The sequence below is a fragment of the Ranitomeya variabilis genome, chromosome 1 (assembly GCF_051348905.1).
Source record: "Ranitomeya variabilis isolate aRanVar5 chromosome 1, aRanVar5.hap1, whole genome shotgun sequence".
NCBI lineage: Eukaryota > Metazoa > Chordata > Amphibia > Anura > Dendrobatidae > Ranitomeya > Ranitomeya variabilis.
In genome coordinates, this window is record NC_135232.1 from 921,306,101 (window position 1) to 921,321,819 (window position 15,719).

Below are 15,719 nucleotides of genomic sequence, written 5' to 3' on the forward strand. Positions count from 1 at the left end.
TACCTGTACTTTGACCGGCTGAATTTCCTAGCTCCGGTGATGTCTCTGAGACCGTAAGTGCATTGTTTGATAAAGGTTTTTGCTAATTTGATGTGAATTATTAATGTTTTTTTTTTAAATTTTTAAATTTAGTACGGAGTCAAACCTTACAGAGAGGGAGACGGGTACAGAATCCGAGGTGCAAATTGATCCAGTGGGTGATGATGAGGAACAGGCTGGTCCTTCCTCATCACTATCAAGAAGCACCCAAGCAGCACCACCAACACCACTACCACCACCGGAATCTGAAAGCCAGGCAGCACATCCCGAGGAACAGGCCGTCAGTAGCAGCCCCACCATGCCTCTGGATGCATCTCCCCAGGCTTCTGGCATCCCACGGCGAGCCCGGCGAAGGAGAGGAGGAGCAGGTGCTGTCACAAGGAGTCAGGTGGACAGGGGTGTCTTAGATTATTTGTCCACAGTTACTCGTGATGATGGGGAGGAGGCATATGGACGCAGTCTGGCACAGTATCTCAGGGCTATTCCCCGTGAGTTCAGGTTGCGTACAAGAGGGGCTATACAAATAGTCCTAGATGCCGGTACCCCACCCAATAATCCCAGGCCTGTATTTGCCTTTTTAGAAAGGTGGCAGCTTGCAAATGACAATCCAATACAGTCGCATGTAAGCCATCAAGTGCAAGTTGAATCGGCCTCTCATCCTCCACCACCTCCTCCTCCTTCTCCTGCACGGATGCCTACACCTCCGCCTCAGCTAGCAGCAATAACAAATGTGCCTCATCAGGTACAATATATGGGCCATAGTGCACATGCCCATTATGGTCACTTGAACATACCCAATGTTGTTGGCTGGCCACAACATGGGTATGGGCGACATGGCCATATTGGGGGATACAGTCAGATTGGTCAGCCCTACACTCTGGACAACCCTCAACATATTCCGAATTATCACTACCCAAACCCACAACTGGATCATGGAAGGATCCAACAGAATCCCGGTCTGTCTGCCACCACACATGCTGACACTGAGGTTGGCCATCAACCTGGGCCAACAACCCAATCTGGCCCACCGCCTTCACCACCCCCGACCTACCATCAGTTGTAGTTTGGAATTTGTGACACAGTGAGTGCCTTATATTTGTTTGACCAAAATCTTTTTGTACGGATTTATATTTTTTTACATTGAAATGTGAGTGTAACATTATACCATATGTTTGAAATATGGATTTTTATTTTTATGTCAACCAAAAACAACAAATAAAAATGTTTTATCACAATGACTGCTTGTTAATGAACATGACATGACATGTTACCAAATTTGTTCGAAAAATCTAACAGGAGAACAGTAGCAAAAGAACAAACACAAAATCGTTCAAGGAATCTAGTTTAGAATAGTAAAATCTAACAACACTACATAGATAATGCATCCTCTTGCCAGGGAGTAGCACCCTGAGGTGACACAAAATAAGTAGGTAACTCATCACGTACTTTTAGAACATCAAGGGGACGATGGGGAGGGAGGGTCCTAGGGCATGAAAGTAACTATGCAGATTCTAGGAACATCAACATATCATTGTTTAGACAGACAATAACGTAAGATTAATCCGCTCCTCTGCAGAACTAGGTTTGTGCATTCTTGTGTCCTGAACCGTGATCTCAGGGTGGCCAAACTGGGAAAAAATATCAAACGTTAACAAGGCTCATCCAACAATACTGCAAATAATTGTCAGGATGGCTACGCAGACATGATTATAGATGGTGGAAATGGGCTTTTAGTTATCCTTTGCTACAAAAGTGGATGGTCCAACATTCTTCTCCGCCTACTCGGATACACAATCACAGGGTATGCCTAATATACTAACAAAAACGTCGGTCGAAAACACAATTGAAAAGCACCCGCTCAGTGGTGGTTAAATGTCAGTCTATCTGTCATGTTTGTCACAAAGCACAAAGAACACAAACCAAACCACAAATTTGCTTCAAAGTTGGTAGCCTCACAATAAATAGGGGTCTGGCTGTTGATTTAAATTTCTTTCACAGGCCTCCAAACCGTTATTTGTCCATTTTGCGAGCCGCCGACAAAATATCGCCAGACGGATGTCAAACGGATTGCAAACGGACGCTCACATGCGAGGAAATCGCATCGTCGCATTATAATCGGATTACAGACGGATCACTGTTTCGGAAACATTTCTGCGATTCACGTCCGTTTAAAACGGACCGATTTTTTAGACGTTGAGTGTGACTCCAGACTAATAAGGGTGGGGGTAAAACACCATGCATCACAAGTTAGGGAGGATTGTCTCTGAGAGTTTGGCCACCTTGCCTGCTTCACAAGCATTGCGAGTCTGGCCATTATGCCTGCTGCACAAGTTTTGCAACAAAGCTAAGTATCGCTGGCTATGATTTACTTATTTACTCCTGATGAACTTCAGTGGAGGGGAAACGCGTTGAGTGTGTGTTTGTTGCACTACTGTAGTCTGCAGTGTGCATAGACATTGGAGTTTACCTTTATTATTATGCCTCAGGGAGATTCAGAGTGTGTGTTTGTAGCACCAATCCGCATGGAATGTGCATAGACATTTTGTTTTTTGCAGTACCATAGTGTATAGAGATTGAAGCATGCTATATTACGATGCATTTAATCCTTTGAGTTATTGAGGCTGTTTGATACGTGCAGGTGTTTTTGCGCTCTAAAAATGTGGCTACTGAGGATACAGTGGTAATTGCTGTGATTATTAAGTGGATATATCTCGAACACATGCAGTTGCCAATCTATATCTATATACAGTGAGTAGTTGCATATAATATAGAAATACATTAGGTTTTTCTTATCCCTATTATTTATCTTGGACATGTGTGCACCAACTGTACATGGGTATTATATGCTAATAGTAGGATCAAGATAAGTTAACTCTTCTACTATACTCTGCTCTTTTTCCTCTATCTATAGATATATAACAATTTTTTTTTTTTTCTATCATGGACTCTGTAGCCAACAATTAGGTATCCAGATAAGAAGGCATCTACAGAATAATCTATTTCTAGTGTAGCCAATAGATAAGTTTCATCTAGCTTTATTAATGAGTAGTGTTGAGCGATACCTTCCGATACTTGAAAGTATCGGTATCGAATAGTATTGGCTGACACCCGAAAAATATCGGATATCGCCGATACCGATACCTAGGGTTGAGCGAAACAGATCGGCACTTTTCAAAAGTCGCCGACTTTTGGCAAAGTCGGGTTTTGTGAAACCCGACCCGATCCCACTCTGGGATCGGGTCGGCGGTACACAATCTGTAATCCAAAGTCAGGTTTCGTTTTATATATATATATATATATATATATATATATATATGTCAAAGAGACACACATATATATATATATATATATATATATATATATATATATATATATATATATATACTTCAGCGCGATAATGTTGAAAAGCCGGTAATTCAATTGCCGGCTTTTCATTTCTCCTGCCTAAACCCGACATGATATGAGACATGGTTTACATACAGTAAACCATGTCATATCCCCCTTTTTTTGCATATTCCACACTACTAATGTTAGTAGTGTGTATGTGCAAAATTTTGGCACTGTAGCTATTAAATTTAAGGTTTAAATCGCGGAAAAAATTGGCGTTGGCTCCCGCACAATTTTCTCCGCCAGAGTGGTAAAGCCAGTTACTGAGGGCAGATATTAATAGCCAGGAGAGGGTCCATGGTTATTGGCCCCCCCATGGCTAAAAACATCTGCCCCCAGCCACCCCAGAAAAGGCACATCTGGAAGATGCACCTATTCTGGCACTTGGCCACTCTCTTCCCACTCCCGTGTAGCGGTGGGATATGGGGTAATGAAGGGTTAATGCCACCTTGCTATTGTAAAGTGACATTAAGCCAGATTAAAAATGGAGAGGCGTCAATTCTGACACCTATCCATTATTAATCCAATTGTATGAAAGGGTTAAAAAACACACACATGATTAAAAAGTATTTTAATGAAATAAACACACAGGTTGTTTTAATATTTTATTGCTCTCTCAATCCACCTGAAGACCCTCGCTTGGAAAAATAATAAACCAAGAATATACATACCCTCTGATGAACTGTCACGTCCCACGAGGTAAATCCATCTGAAGGGGTTAAAATAGTTTACAGGCAGGAGCTCTGCTATAATGCAGCTGTGCTCGTGCCTGTAAACCCCGGCAAATAAAGGAAATGTAGGTCAATGACCTATAGTTACCTTCAGTCGCGGTGATGCGCCCCCTGGTGGATGTCCTCATGAACTGCAGCCTGGGAACTTTTTCCCACGCTCCAGGTCATATGAGGACATCCACCAGGGGGTGCATCACCGCGACTGAAGGTAACTATAGGTCATTGACCTGCATTTCCTTCATTCGCCGGGGTTTACAGGCACGAGCACAGCTGCATTATAGCAGAGCTCCTGCCTGAAAACTATTTTAACCCCTTCAGATGGATTTACCTCGTGGGACGTGACAGTTCATCAGAGGGTATGTATATTGTTGGTTTATTATTTTTCCAAGCGAGGGTCTTCAGGTGTATTGGGAGAGCAATAAAATATTAAAACAACCTGTGTGTTTATTTAATTAAAATACTTTTTAATCATGTGTGTGTGTGTTTTTTAACCCTTTCATACAATTGGATTAATAATGGATAGGTGTGAGAATTGATGCCTCTCCATTATTAATCTGGCTTAATGTCACCTTACAATAGCAAGGTGGCATTAACCCTTCATTACCCCATATCCCACCGCTAGTGTTGAGCGATACCGTCCGATACTTGAAAGTATCGGTATCGGAAAGTATCGGCCGATACCGGCAAAGTATCGGATCTAATCCGATACCGATACCCGATACCAATACAAGTCAATGGGACTCAAGTATCGGACGGTATCCCTGATGGTTCCCAGGGTCTGAAGGAGAGGAAACTCTCCTTCAGGCCCTGGGATCCATATTAATGTGTAAAATAAAGAATTAAAATAAAAAATATTGCTATACTCACCTCTCCGACGCAGCCTGGACCTCACCGAGGGAACCGGCAGCGTTCTTTGCTTAAAATGCGCACGTTTACTTCCTTCCGTGACGTCACGGCTTGTGATTGGTCGCGTGCCGCCCATGTGGCCGCGACGCGACCAATCACAGCAAGCCGTGACGTAATTTTCAGGACCTGAATGCCTAATTCTAGGCATTCAGGATTTAAAAATTACGTTCCGGCTTGTGATTGGTCGCGTCGCGGTCACATGGGCGACGCGACCAATCACAAGCCGTGACGTCACGGGAGGCAGGAAACGCGCGCATTTTAAAATTACGTCATGGCTTGTGATTGGTTGCGTACCGCCCATGTGACCGCGACGCGACCAATCACAGCAAGCCGTGACGTAATTTCAGGTCCTGTATGCCTAATTATGCATTCAGGACCTGAAATTACGTCACGGCTTGCTGTGATTGGTCGCGTCGCGGCCACATGGGCGGCATGCGACCAATCACAAGCCGTGACGTCACGGAAGGAAGTAAACGCGCGCATTTTAAGCAAAGAACGCTGCCGGTTCCCTCGGTGAAGTCCAGGCTGCGTCGGAGAGGTGAGTATAGCAATATTTTTTATTTTAATTCTTTATTTTACACATTAATGTTGTTTCGATACCGATACCCGATACCACAAAAGTATCGGATCTCGGTATCGGAATTCTGATACCCGCAAGTATCGGCCGATACCCGATACTTGTGGTATCGGAATGCTCAACACTACCCACCGCTACACGGGAGTGGGAAGAGAGTGGCCAAGTGCCAGAATAGGCGCATCTTCCAGATGTGCCTTTTCTGGGGTGGCTGGGGGCAGATGTTTTTAGCCACCGGGGGCCAATAACCATGGACCCTCTCTAGGCTATTAATATCTGCCCTCAGTCACTGGCTTTACCACTCTGGTGAGAAAATTGTGCGGGAGCCCACGCCAATTTTTTCCACGATTTAACCCTTAAATTTAATAGCTACAGCACCGAAATTTTGCACATACACACTACTAACATTAGTAGTGTGAAATATGCAAAAAAAGGGGGGATATGACATGGTTTACTGTATGTAAACCATGTCTCATATCATGTCGGGTTTAGGCAAGAGAAATGAAAAGCCGGCAATTGAATTACCGGCTTTTCAACATTATCGCGCTGAAGCAAATATTTAAAAAGTATGCTTCCCCATTGAATTGCATTGGGTTTCGTGTTTTGGCCGATCCCCGACCCTGACTTTTCAATAAGATCGGCCGATTTCACTCAACCCGACTTTTGAGAAAGTCGGGTTTCGTGAAACCCGACTCGATCTCAAAAAATGAAAAGTCGCTCAACCCTACCGATACCCGATACCAATACAAGTCAATGGGACTCAAGTATCGGAAGGTATCCTGGATGGTTCCCAGGGTCTGAAGGAGAGAAAACTCTCCTTCAGGCCCTGGGATCCATATTAATGTAAAAAATAAAGAATTAAAATAATAAATATGGATATACTCACCCGTCCGGCGGCCCCTGGACCTTACCGCTGTTAACCGGCAGCCTCCGTTCCTAAGAATGAGGAGTTTAGGACCTTCGATGACGTTGCGGCTTGTGATTGGTCGCGTGGCCGCTCATGTGACCGCTCACGCGACCAATCACAAGCCGCGACGTCATCGCAGGTCCTAAACTCCTCATTCTTAGGAACGGAGGCTGCCGGTTAACAGCGGTAAGGTCCAGGGGCCGCCGGACAGGTGAGTATATCCATATTTATTATTTTAATTATTTATTTTTTACATTAATATGGATCCCAGGGCCTGAAGGAGAGTCTACTCTCCTCCAGACCCTGGGAACCATACACTGGGAACTTCCGATTCCGATTTCCGATATCACAAAAATATCGGAACTCGGTATCGGAATTCCGATACCGCAAGTATCGTCCGATACCCGATACTTGCGGTATCGGAATGCTCAACACTATTAATGAGCCTACAATTGAAAGACAAACAGCACGACTCTATATCTGCCTAACTATCTTTTCACCATTTAGGTATCTTTCTCACTCCCCTGCCACTGTTGGGCACAATAGGGCAGACAGGGACAGCCGTCGATGAGCGGGGGCGCCAAAACACAGGTTATAGGGTGCCAACCTCCGCTGGCAGGCAGGGTGAGTTAGGGCATATATAGGGACAGGCACCTCCCCTGGGTGCTTACATATTTAGTGTATTGGTGTTGGTGTTTATTCACATATTTTTGTGTATATTGGTTTTAGATATTATTAATAAAATTGAAGTTTTATATTTACACATTAGAGTCTAGCGGTGATTATAAGTTAAAAAACTCTAATTAGTTATCTCTACTGTGAATTTTTTTTAATGTGGTGGGGGGCAGGATTATGTGTGGTGATGTGGTGGGGGGATTATGTGTGGTGATGTGGTGGGGGGAGGGATTATGTGTGGTGATGGGATGGGGGCGGGATTATGGTTGGTGATGGGGTGGAGGGGTGGGATTATGTGTGGTGATGTGTTGGGGGGCGGGATTATGTGTGGTAATGTTTTGGGGGCATGGGATTATGTGTGGTGATGTGGTGGGGGGCGGGATTATGTGTGGTGATGTGGTGGGCGGGCGGGATTATGTGTGGTGATGTGGTGGGCGGGCGGGATTATGTGTGGTAATGTAAGGGACAAATTAAGAAAGGTTCTCCATTTTGTGTTTTTGACTCCATTTTCTTGTTGCTTAAAGATAAATTCTGTTATTTAATTAGGTAAAAGGTTACAGCTGCCATGAAGTTAACTTTATCTTGCTGTTCACAAGCCTGGTATGCAACTAGGCTATGGTTCATAATTGGTATAAAGACCTTGAGTCTTCTGACTCGAGCCAGATAATAGATTCGGGGGTGTATTGCTATACAAGACTGAGACACCTGTTAGTATGTGATTTCTATGCCAAGGAGATATGACCATATATGTAGTTTCCGGTTTTTCTGTATTCTCATGGGTTAAGTTTTTCCTGCATTCTTATATGTTAAGAACTGTGAGCGTGTTCTTATGCTGATTGGTTGAAGTATAATTTCTATGATTATGAAAAGCAATACACAATAAAACAAGGGCCAGAGATCTGCTTAATCCCCCATACAGAGGCACACGTCTCCGTCTGGTCATTTTCAGTTGCCGGCAACGCCCTGTAGATTAATTTGGAAATCACTGAGTTAACCGTGAAGGATCAATTTAGATCCTCCCTCAACAGTAATGTGATGGGTGGGCAGGATTATGTGTGGTAATGTGGTGGGGGGCCTGGATTATGTGTGGTGAAGTGGTGGGGGGCCGGGATTATATGTGATAATGTGGTGGGGGTGGGATTATGTGTGGTAATGTGGTGGGGGGTGGGATTATGTGTGGTAATGTGGTGGGGGGCAGGATTATGTGTGGTAATGTGGGGGGCGAAATTATCTGTGGTAATGTGGTGGGGGCGGGATTATGTGTGGTAATGTGGCAGGGGGGCGGGATTATCTGTAGTAATGTGGTGGGGGCAGGATTATGTGTGGTAATGTGGTGGGGGCGGGATTGTGTGTGGTAATGTGGTGGGGGGTGGGATTATGTGTGGTAATGTTGGGGGGACAGGATTATCTGTGGTGGTTGTGGGGGGCGGGATTATGTGTGGTAATGTGGTGGGGGGTGGAATTATGTGTGGTAATGTGGTAGGGGGTGGGATTATGTGTGGTAATGTGGTGGGGGGATTATGTGTGGTAATGTGGTGGGGGGCGAGATTATCTGTGGTAATGTGGTGGGGGTGGGATTATGTGTGGTAATGTGATGGGAGCGGGATTATGTGTGGTAATGTGGTGGGGATGGGATTATGTGTGGTAATGTGGTGGGGGGCAGGATTATGTGTGGTAATGTGGGGGGCGGGATTATGTGTGGTAATGTGGTGGGGGCGGGATTATGTATTGTAATGTGGTGAGGGGGCAGGATTATCTGTAGTAATGTGGTGGGGGGCAGAATTATGTGTGGTGATGTGTTGGGGGCGCGGGATTATGTGTGGTGATGTGGTGCGGGGGTGGGATTATGTGTGGTAATGTGGTGGGGGGGTGGGATTATGTGTGGTAATGTGGTGGGGGCGGGATTATGTGTAGTAATGTGGTGGGGGAGTGGGATTATCTGTAGTAATGTGATGGGGGTGGGATTATGTGTGGTAATGTGGTGGGGGGCGGAATTATGTGTGGTAATGTGGTGGGGGGTGGGATTATGTGTGGTAATATGGTGGGGGGTGGGATTATGTGTGGTAATGTGGTGGGGGCGGGATTGTGTGTGGTGATGTGGTGGGGGGCGGGATTATGTGTGGTAATGTGGTGGGTGGGCAGGATTATGTGTGGTAATGTGGTTGCGGGGCAGGATTATGTGTGTTAATGTGGTGGGGGGTGGGAGTATGTGTGAAAATGTGGTGGGGGCGGGATTATCTGTGGTAATGTGGTGGGGGGCGGAATTATGTGTGATAATGTGGTGGGTGGGCAGGATTATCTGTAGTAATGTGGTGGAGGGCGGGATCATGTGTGGTAATGTGGTCGCGGGGCAGGATTATGTGTGGTAATGTGGTGGGGGGCGGGATTATGTGTGGTAATGTGGTGGGGGAGCGGGATTATCTGTGGTAATGTGGTGGGGGGCAGGATTATGTGTAGTAATGTGGTGGGGTGGCAGGATTATGTGTAGTAATGTGGTGGGGTGGCAGGATTATGTGTGGTAATGTGGTGGGGGGGCGGGATTATGTGTGGTGGGGTGGCGGGATTATGTGTGGTGTTGTGGTGGGGGGCGGAATTATGTGTGGTGATGTGGTGGGGGGCGGGATTATGTGTGGTGATGTGGTGGGGGGTGGGATTTGTGGGGGGCGGGATTGTGTGTGGTGATGTGGTGCGGACTGTGTGTGGTAATGTGGTGGGGGCGGGATTGTGTGTGGTAATGGGGTGGTGAGGTGGGATTGTTTGTGGTGATGTGGTGGGGGGTGGGATTATGTGTGGTGATGTGTTCGGGGGGTGGGATTTGTGGGGGGTGGGATTGTGTGTGGTGATGTGGTGCGGATTGTGTGTGGTAATGTGGTGGGGGTGGGATTATGTGTGGTAATGTGGTGGGGGGCAGGATTGTGTGTGGTGATGTGGTGGGGGCGGGATTATGTGTGGTGATGTGGTGAGGGGGTGGGATTTGTGGGGAGCGGGATTGTGTGTGGTGATGTGCGGATTGTGTATGGTAATGTGGTGGGGCGGGATTGTGTGTGGTAATGGAGTGGGGGGAAGGATTATGTGTTGTGATGTGGTGGGGGTGGAGCTACTGTGCAGTGGGCGGGATTAGTGAGTAATCACGATGCCTCTTATATATAGATATAGATATATATATATATATATATATATATATATATATATATATATACATACTGTATATATATACAGTGGGGAAAGAAGTATTTAGTCAGCCACCAATTGTGCAAGTTCTCCCACTTATAAAGATGAGAGAGGCCTGTAAGTGACATTATAGGTAGACCACAACCCCATAGAAAACCTTTGGAGGGAGCTGAAAGTCCATGTTGCCCATTGTTGTCAATTACAGGCCTCACTGATCTTTTTAAGTGGGAGAATTTGCACAATTGGTGGCTGACTAAATACTTTTTTTCCCCACTGTATGTATGTATATACAGTATATACAGTGTATATATATATATATATATATATATATATTCATTGTTTACATTTTGAAAATTACAAAAAGGAAAATGCGCCGATGCAAAAGTTTGAGCACATTTGGAGATTTGTGTGCTCAGATAATTTTGACCAAGGTTTCAGACCTTACGCAGCCTGTTAGGGTTATGTCTTGTTCACGATCATTATTAGGAAAGGCCAGGTGATGGAAATTTCCCAGCTTTATAAAAGCCCAGCCTCATTTAACCTTGTGCCAAAAAACAGCAGCCGTAGGTTCTTCTAAGCAGCTGCCTAGAACTCTGAAAATGAAAATGGTAGAGGCCCACAAAGCAGGAGAAGGCTATAAGAAAATATCAGTGTTTTCAAGTTGCCTTCTCCTCAGTTTGAATTGTAATTAAGAAATAGCAGTTAACAGGAACATGGAGGTCATGGAAGATCCAGCAAAATTTCAGTCAGAGCTGCTTGTAGAATTGCTAGAAAGGCAGATCACAACTTCGGCTTGACAGTAAAATGCCTTCAGAAATATTTAGCAAACTGTGGAGTTGTGATACATTGTTCAACTGAGACATCTCTATATTTTATTGTTGGTTAAAAAGTGCACAAAATTTCAAGAAAAGAACATCTCGCCAACTACTAAGCATGAAGTTGGATCAATCCTGCATTGGGATTGTGTTGCAGCCAACAGCATAGGAAATATTTCACGGGTAGAGGGAAGAATGGATTCAAAGAAATTTCAACAAATTCTTGATGCAAACAAAACACCATCTGTAAAAACTGAAGTTGAAAAGAGGATGGCTTCTACATATGGATAATGATCCAAAGCTCATGTCAAAATCCACAATAGACTATCTGAAAAGGTGCAAGCTGTGAATGAAAATCTTTGGCTAGATCTCAAAATAGCATTGCATGCAAGACGACCCAGGGATCTCACAGAACTGGAAGAGTTTTCAAGGAAGAATGAAAATGGAATGAAAATCCCTTAAACAAGAATTGAAATACTCTTGGCTGGCTACAAACAGCATTTACAAGCTGTGATACATGCAAAAGGGGGTGCTGTTGGGTGCTAACCAAGCAATGTGCCCACATTTTGCATCAGCCCATTTTCCTTTCTGAAATTTTTAAGATGTAAAAATGAATATATAGCATGGGTATGGAAAGTGTTCAGACCCCTTTACATTTTTCATTCTTTGTTTCATGGCAGCCATTTGGTAAATTCAAACAAGTTAATTTTTTTCTCATTCATGTACACTCTGCACCCCATCTTGACTGAAAAAAACAGAAATGTAGACATTTTTGCAAATGTATTAAAAAAATTAAAACTGAAATATCACATGGTCATAAGTATTCAGACCCTTTGCTCAGACACTCATATTTCAGTCACATGCTGTCCATTTCCTTGTGATCCTCCTTGAGATGGTTCTATTCCTTCATTGGAGTCCAGCTGTGTTTAATTTAACTGATAGTATTTGATTTGTAAAGACCCACACCTGTCTATAGAAAAGACCTCACAGCTCGCAGTGCATGTCAGACCAAAAGAGAATCATGAGGAACTGGCCAAGGAGTTCAGAGACAGAATTGTGGCAAGGCACCGATCTGACCAAGGTTACGAGAGAATTTCTGCAGTACTCAAAGTTCCTAAGAGCACAGTGGCATCCATAATCCTTAAATGGAGGAAGTTAGGGGCCACCAGAAGTCTTCAGAGACCTGGCTATCCAGCCAAACTGAGCAATCATGGGAGAAAAGCCTTGGTGAGAGAGGTAAGGAAGAACCCCAAGATCACTGTGGCTGAGCTCCACAGATGCAGTAGGGAGATGGGAGAAAGTTCCACAAAGTCAGCTATCACTGCAGCCCTCCACCAGTCGGGCCTTTATGGCAGAGTGGCCCGACGGAGGCCTCTCCTCAGTGCAATGAAGGAACAGATGATTGGCCTCGGGGAGACCAAAACATCCAACACCGCGGAGACACCATCACGTGTTTCTCAACGCAGTGATCCAGAACACTGCCCCCATCCCTTATGGGAAATATGCAAATGCATGTAGGATAGCTGCGGAGACACCATCACGTGTTTCTCAACGCAAGCAGTGAATAGCCAGACCTTTCCCCGGGAAGGAACAACCACAGGAAGGGCAGCATCCAATAAAGGAAAACATCCAATACAGGAAAACCACCTATGCCAAGTATGGTATCCATCCACAGACAGCTGTTTCGGGGTGTTTGCCCCTCATCAGTGTGGAGTAGGAATCTGGCTATTAGGAGCAGTGCCTAGTAAAAGGCTGTGAAGGAACAGATGATTCCTTCATGATTCCTGTTCCTTCACAGCCTTTTACTAGGCACTGCTCCTAATAGCCAGATTCCTACACCACACTGATGAGGGGCAAACACCCCGAAACAGCTGTCTGTGGATGGATACCATGCTTGGCATAGGTGGTTTTCCTGTATTGGATGTTTTCCTTTATTTGATGCTGCCCTTCCCGTGGTTGTTCCTTCCCGGGGAAAGGTCTGGCTATTCACTGCTTGCGTTGAGAAACACGTGATGGTGTCTCCGCAGCTATCCTACATGCATCTCCTCAGTGCAAGACATATGACAGCCCGCATAGTTTGCTAAGCAACACATTAAGGACTCTCAGACTATGAGAAATAAGATTCTCTGATCTGATGAGATGAAGATAGAACTTTTTGGTGATAATTCTAAGCAGTATGTATGGGGAAAACCATGCACTGCTCATCGACTGCCCAATACAATCCCAACAGTGAAACATGGTGGTGGCAGCATCATGTTATAAGGGTGTTTTTCACCTGCAGGGACAGGACAACTGGTTGAAATTGAAGGAAACATGAATGTGGCATAGTACAGAGATATCCTGGATGAAAACCTCTTCCAGAGTGCTCTGGACCTCAGACTTGGCTGAAGGTTCACCTTCAAACAAGACCCTGACCCTAAGCACACAGCTAAAATAACAAAGGAGTGACTTCAGAACAACTCTGTGACCACTCTTGACTGGCCCAGCCAGAGCCCTGACCTAAACCCAATTGAGCTTCCCTGGAGAGACCTTAAAATGGCTGTCCACCAACGTTCACCATCCAACTTGAGGGAACTGGAGAGGCTCTGCAGGAAGAATGGCAGAGGATACCCAAATCCAGGTGTGAAAAACTTGTTGCATCATTTCCAAGAAGATTCATGGCTGTACTAGCTCAAAAGGGTACTTCTACTCAGTACTGAGCAAAGGGTCTGAACACTTATGATCATGTGATATTTTAATTTTAATTTTTTAATAAATTTGAAAAAATGTCTACATTTCTGTTTTTTCAGTCAAGATGGGGTGCAGAGTGTACATCAATGAGAAAAAAATGAACTTTTCTGAATTTACCAAATGGCTGCAATGAAACAAACAGTGAAAATTTGAAAGGGGTCTGAATACTTTCCGTACCCACTGCATGTATATATATATATATGTATATATATATATATATATATATATATATATATATATATATATATATATATATGTATATATATATATATATATATATATATATATATATATATATATATACTTTTTTTTGCCTAAAATGCAAAGGAAATGTGTCATCTTTAACTTTATCCGTTTAAATATTTCATCTTCAGCTTGCTTAACTGTTTACAATAACAGTAATTTTGACCAGAAGTGCCCAAATGTTAACATTCCACTGTATATATGCCCATCAACGTATTCAAATAAATACATTTTAATAAAAGTCGTAGGGTCTCCGCCATTTTTGACAATCAGGCAAGCTAGTGCAGATATCTTGTGACTGGTATTTTGGTAAGGGGCCATGGATATATGCTAAAAATAGCAGCCCACAGCAGGCCCAGAAAAGGTGCATATATTGCCGGAATACTCTGAGATCGGATAAGTGGATGATCGAGAGATTGTGAATTATAACTCGGACAGCAGCAGATATCGACCCAAGGTCCAGTGGATGGAGAAAATGGAGGACATATACTGGGAGGAATATACACAAAGAGCTAAAGGGAATTAAGCTGTATTGAGACATAATGTGAGGATAGTGATGGAGCAAATCAACCAGAGCCGTGATTTCCACATTCTCCAGGTGATGCAAGGCTGTGAGCTGAGAGATGACGGCGGGATCACAGGGTACGAGCAGCACGGATATGATGGGAGAGAGTTCCTGGCCCTGGACACACCAACATGGACATATGTCCCCACCATGGCCCAGGCTCAAATCACCGCCCAGAGATGGAACCATCCCGATGTACAAGTGGGGGAGAGAAAGAAGAATTATCTGGAGATTGAATGTATTGAGTTTCTGAAGAAACATGTGGAGAACGGAAGAGATCTGGAGAGGAGATTTCGGCCCCAGGTGAAGGTGTCCGGTCAGGAGAAAGGTGACACCATGAAGCTTCACTGCCAGGTGTACGGATTTCACCCCCAAGCTGTGGATGTAAAGTGGATGAAGAACGAGGAGGACGAGGTTCACTCATATGAGACCACACACGTCCTCCCAATCCTGACAGCACCTATCAGATCAGGGTCAGCGCGGAAGTGACCCCCAAAGATGGCGACAGATCCTGTTATGTGGATCACAGCAGCCTGAAGAAGCCGCTGAACATCGTGTGGGAACCAGAGAAGTCCAGTGTCTGGGTCATCGCTGTGGTCGTAGCTGTGACTGTGGTGGTCTTAGCTTTAGTCGTCACTCTTAATTACATTGGTGAATTTTTACTATATAAAAGAAGAAAAACGGGATACAAGACGACCGGCACTTCTTACACATCCTCCGACTCCAATAATCTGGCCAACGCCTAACGCGTGGATCACATATTGAGGATTATGACTCATCCCATTATAAGAATCAGCTGGAATTATTGTCCTATTTAAACTGTTGAGTACTTTATTATGAATGTTTATAATAGTATTTTTTACTATGCTCTGTATTATCTTTAGATATCCATTGTAGCCCTTCTACTTTCCCTTCAAGATTAAGTCACAACACTTGTAAATTTGCATTCACAGTGATATTAGGGCTATATTTAGGA

The 15,719-nt window shown here is 44.3% G+C and overlaps 1 pseudogene; it reads left to right on the plus strand.

Annotated features, from left to right (window-relative positions):
- The first annotated feature begins 337 nt into the window (after positions 1–337).
- LOC143799509 (class I histocompatibility antigen, F10 alpha chain-like) lies at positions 338–15,489 on the plus strand (annotated as a pseudogene).
- The last annotated feature ends 230 nt before the right edge of the window (positions 15,490–15,719 follow it).